Raw genomic sequence first — 6,000 nt, forward strand, 5'->3', positions numbered from 1 at the left:
GCTAAGGGTTCTTACATTTTGATCCGCATGCAGCAGAAGGAGACTGTCTTCTACACTGGGTGTAGCTTGAACATATATGAGACCTCAAAGCCCACCTCCACAGTGACACACTTCTTCCAACAAGGCCACACCCACTCCAACAAGGCCACACCTCCTAATAGTGCCCCTCCCTAGAGACCAAGCATTCAAACAGGAGTCTACTGGGGCCATTCCTATCAAACCACCACAGATTGCTATTCAGAGAAATCCTGTCTCAAAAAAACAAAACAAAACAAACAAACAACCCCTTAGGTCATAGTCTATCACTGAAGGAAGTCAAGACAAGAACTCAAACAGGGCAGGAACCAGGAGGCAGCAGCAGGAGGCAAGGGCTGGAGGAAGGCTGCTTAATGGCTTTCTCAGTCTGCTTTCTTACAGCCTCCAGGACCAGCCTAGGAGTGGTACCATCCACAAGGGGCTGGACCTTCCCACATCATTCATCAATCAAAATACATAACAGGCTTAACTACAGGCCAATCTGTTGGGGGCATTTTCTCATTTGAGGTTCCTTCTTTCAAAATGACTCTAGCTGGTATCCAGTTGACATAAAACTGGTATGCCAGGCAGTGGGGGCACATAGCTTTAATTCCAGTACTCAGGAGGCAAAGGCACATGGATTTCTCTGAGTTTAGGGACAGCCTGGTCTACAAAGTGAGTTCCAGAACAGCCAATGCTACACAGAGAAACTCTGTCTCCAAAAACCAAAATAATAATAATAATAATAATAATAATAATAATAATAATAATAAAGATAAATAATATAAAATGTTTCATATATATGAAATTGTCAAAGAATGGATTTTAAAAGTATTTTCAAAGAAGGAAGATGAAGACATGGTCTGGAGATGTAACTAAGTTGCTAGGGTGCTTGCCTGGAAGGCAGGACAAAACAAAACAAAAAACTTGCCAGTTGGGGCTGGTGAGATGGCTCAGCAGGTAAGAGCATTGACTACTCTTCCAAAGGTCCTGAGTTCAAATCCCAGCAACCACATGGTGGCTCACAACCATCCATAACAAGATCTGACTCCCTCTTCTGGAATGTCTAAAGACAGCCTCAGTGTACTTACATATAATAAATAAATAAATAAAATTTTAAAAAAGATTTAAATGATTTATTAAAAAAAAAAACTTGCCAGCACAGCCATGGACCTCAGCAAAGGGCAGAAAATCACTGAGGGGACACTGAGGGGTCACTGAGGGGACACTGAGGGGTCAGGTGCATAGTGAAGCCTAGAGCCTGAGTTGGGCCTTGGCCTAGTGAGGAACCAGGCCAGAGGGTAGGGACTAAGAACAGGAGCTGGAGAAGCAGCAGCCACCCAGGAGCAAGTGAGCCCTGAGAGAAATAAGATGGAGGGCACTGTGTAGAGCCAGACCCCTGGAAGGACAGATCAGACCAGCCAAGCTAAGGACATGATGGTGGAGTTTGACACTGCTTAGGACTCCAGGTAGGAAGAGTGTGTCCTAGGAAAAATAAAATCCTAAGATCGAAGCCATTTGTGAAGCTAGAATCCAAATGTATGGTACCCATATGGTAAGATTCCGAGCTAGGGTTGGAGAGATGGTGCCGCAGTTAAGAGCACTGACTACTCTTCCAGAGGTCCTGAGTTCAATTCCCAGCAACCACATGGTGGCTCACAACTATCTGTAATGGGGTCTGATGTGTCCGAAATCAGCTACAGTGTTCTCATATAATAGATTAAAGAGAGAGAGAGAGAGAGAGAGAGAGAGAGAGAGAGAGAGAGAGAGAGAGAGATTCACATAATAGATTTTGACAATGTACTCATATAAATAAAATAGATTTTTTAAAAAGAGAATTCAGATGGTTGTGAGCCACCATGTGGTTGCTGGGAACTGAACTCAGGACCTGTGGAAGAACAGTCAGTGCTCTTAGCCACTGAGCCATCTCTCCAGCCCCCATTCAAGATTCTTAATAAAGAGTCACTATGGTCTATATGCTCATAAGAAGAAGCATGAACTCAGAAAATGTGTACAACAGTGCATGTGCCCAATTATATTTCCTGTCACATACACCCCAAGGTTAATCAAGGAAGACAACAACAACAAATTTATTTCTTTATTTAAATGAATTAGACATATTATTCTTATTTTTATTATTATTTTGGGTTTGGGTTTTTCTGAGACAGGTCTCATATAGCCCTTGCTGGCCTCAAACTTGCTATGTAGCTAAGGATAACCTTGAACTCCTGACCCTCCTGCCTCTGCCTCCCAAGTGCTGGGACCATAGGTGTGCACCACTATGCCTGGTTGAATCACTTTTGAGACAGGCTTCTGTAAGTACCTCAGGCTCCTTGGGAGCTCATTGTTAGCGGAGGCTAGCCTCCCACTCCTGCTCTTCTGCCTCCCCCCCCCCAGGTGCAGGGCTCACAGGTGTGGGATTATAGGTATGTCCCATCATGCCTGGCAGGGGACCTGGACTCTGTTCTCTGATGCTCGGGGCCTCTGTTACAGGGTCCTGAGGTGACAAGGTCTGGAAGCACATGGAGGCTTCTTGACCCACAAGTCCAGCACCCGTGCTTGCACATGAAGGCCCTTGCTTAATGGAGACTGTTGAAAAGAATGGCCCTGTATGGCAGTATCCAAAGCAAGAGTTCTGAGAAATCAGGGACAGCCACACAGCCTTGACGTCACACGGTGCCCCTTCCACCACATCCGCTGACTCAAACAAGTCACCACAGTTAGGCTGGAGATGCTGGAGGAGAATTATACTCTGTCTTGGGGTAGAGTACAAAGGCCTGTGGGATGGAGACACAGTCATCCCTGTCTGTGAAAATAGGCCTGCCACACTCGACAGAAACGGTCAACGATTTTCAAGCATAAAGAGTCATTGATTTTTATCAAAAGTGATACTAAATAATTTACGATGGTAAAATCAGATTGAAACATCGAAGCATTGTTAGATGACAATGTATAGAAACGAGAGGTGGGCCATTGGAACTGAAGCTTTTTAAGAGCCTTGACATTGCCTTGGAGGGGCACAGAGGATACTGAGTCATTTTATCCCTCAGGTCAGAATAGAGCTTAACCACTGAAAATATCAGCAGCCCAGGATGAGGGCAGGAGGCTGATGGCGAACCTCATCCGTACACGAAGCTCTCATTTCATGCTCTCTTAGAATAGTCTGTATGCGCAGCTTGTTGATGCTGCAAATCCAGAGGCATCGGTCCAGTCAGCCCTCTATACCTAAGTTCCCGATCTGCAAAGTCAACCTGCTGTGCAGACAGAAGATCCTAAAGAGCAAAACAGTCGACAGCATCCATCCTTTTTTCTTGTCCCTGTCCCACAAACAGTGCACGAAGGCTGGAGAGCTAGCTCAATGGTTAAGAGCACCGGCTGCTCTTGCAGAGAACCCAGGCTCCACTCCCAGCACACGCCGCGAGGCAGCCCACAACTCAGTCCGGTTTCAGGAGACCCAGCACTCTCTTCTGGCCTCTGTAAGCACTGTACACAGATGCTGCACAGACATACATGCAGACAAAACATTCAAAAGAATTGTTTTAAAGAATGATTTTCCAGAGCACTGACATTGCATCGGGTGTAATAATAACTCATCTAAAGATGGTTTACAATAGACAGGATGTGGGCTGGGGAGATGGCTCAGTGGGTTAAGCACTCGCCACATGTGCTGGCTAGATTTTTGTCACCCCAAAACAAGCCAGTGCCATCGGAGAGGAGGAAGCCTCAACTGAGAAAATGCCTCCGTAAGATCCAGCTGTAGGCAAGCAAGCTTAGAGGCCATTTTCTTAATTAATGATTGATGGGGGAGAGTCTGGCCCATTGTAGGTAGGACCTACAGGGCTGATAGTTCTGGGCTCTATAAGGAAGCAGGCTTTCTTTATAAGAAAGAGCAAGCTTATAAGCGGCTTCCTTTCGTGGTCTCTGCATCAGCTCCTGCCTCCAGATTCCTGCCAAGTTTGGGCTCCTGCCTTGGCTTTCTTCAATGAACTGTGACTCAGTAAGAATGTAATATGTAAGCCAAATAAACCCTTTCCTTCCCAAGTTGATTTTGGTTGTGGTATTTCTTTTTTCTTTTTTAAGATTTATTTATTATTATATGTAAGTACACTGTAGCTATATTCAGACACACCAGAAGAAGGTGTCAGATCTCATTTCAGATGGTTGTGAGCCACCACGTCGTGGTTGCTGGGATTTGAACTCAGGACCTTCGGAAGAGCAGTCATTGCTCTTAACCGCTAAGCCATCTCTCCAGCCCCTGGTCGTGGTATTTCATCCCAGCAAATAGCAACCCTAACTAAGACGTCACACACTTTGAGGACCTGAGGAAACATCCCCAGGACCCACATAAAGTCGCATAGCTAGGGCACATGTCTGTAACCCCAGCACTCCTCTGGCAAGATGGGAATCAGATTTAGGAACCGTCCTGTGGCCTAGCATCCGTTTCAGTGCTGAGGATGTCTCAAGGCAGAAGACCAGGACTGACGCCAGAGGCTGTCCTTTGGCCTCTGACTCACACACAAACATGCATATGTGTGCGATTGCACACACTTGGGCTCGCACACACACACCTCATACACACACACACACACACACAAGGCTTTTTTTTTTTAAGTTCACAGGATGTACATGGGATCTATGTGATTTGCTGTTGTAAGGGGGTCCTGAGTCTCCTCTCTCAGCTCAGGAGAGGTGAGTGACAGGCCTGGGGACCTTTTGCTGAAGAAGAGGCTGCCCCCAACTACGACCTAGCAGGTATGCCTATGTTGAGGTGGCTTGTCTAGGCTAGGTATCTGAGCAACACCCTCCACATCTCTGACTGCCTCCTCCCCCATCATGGCCAACAGAAACTCACATGGCAGCTTCTAACCATCTATAATTTGGTGACCCTTGATATCTCCACTCTAGAACAGCCTTCGGCCTCTCAACCTAAGGTCAATCCAGGGGATGGACAAAAAAGCTTCCTGAGCCCGGCAGGGGCACAAGCTGCTCAGGAGCTGAGAGGGAGACACACTGAAGCCTAGGAGTTGAAACTGAGCCCGGGCAGCACAGCAAGGCACAATCTGGAAATGAAAAACCAAGGGATAAAAAGAAAGGGAAAGAGAGGGAGGGAGGGAGGGAGGGAGGGAAGGAAGGAGGCAAAGGGGGAAGGAAAGAAAAAGACAGGAAAGAAAGAAGGGAGAGAGGGAAGGGGAGGAGGGTAGAAATGAGCTCCCTGGGATACATCAGGCTGAGACTCAAACCCAGGACTCTATTTGTCTACATTTGCCCAGAATCCAGAGCCTACCCAGCTTTCTCCTCGGATCACATATCTTCCCTGCCTTGCTAGGGCTGGGCACCTCCTTCCCTGTCTCTTCCATGGGAAGGGTGGATCTTACACTTCGCTCAGAGGCCAGATAGAGGATATGGTGAGACGGAATCACTGTCAGAAAGATAGGGGCCCAGGCTTTCCCTTCACCAACTTACTTCTTTCCCATGGGAAACAATAAACCCAGGGAACACACAGGCTCCAGCCCCAGGGTCCCGGGCTCATACAGTGCAAGGATTCCGCTGATTTTCTGAGAAGGCAGAGCACTGTCTCCCAGGGAGGGTGTCCCTGGAGCAGATGGCTCTTCAGTTCCCAGGACCTGCTGCCAACGTTGAAGACAGTACAGTACTGGCTGTTTCTGAAGCAAACCATGCAGGCTAAGCATGGCTCCTTCCTGTTGTAACCTTGCGAGTCAGCGCTGTGCTCATTTGACAGATCAGGAAACTGAGGTTACTGAGGTTAGGTAACTTGACTAGGGTCACATATTTAGAAAGTGGTAGAGCTTTTCAAAATACAAAGCGGGGGAAATGCCCGTCATTTGTAGAAAAGTTTTCAATAAAGCCTAAGAAGACAGGATTCCAGTTAACCCTGCTATACCCAGAAAAGTAAATTCCCCAGAACACCCTGCACACTGCACGTGGCTAGGTGCATGCACGCACTCAGTATTTTGATTAACGACA

Source organism: Mus caroli, chromosome 1, assembly GCF_900094665.2.
Source record: "Mus caroli chromosome 1, CAROLI_EIJ_v1.1, whole genome shotgun sequence".
NCBI lineage: Eukaryota > Metazoa > Chordata > Mammalia > Rodentia > Muridae > Mus > Mus caroli.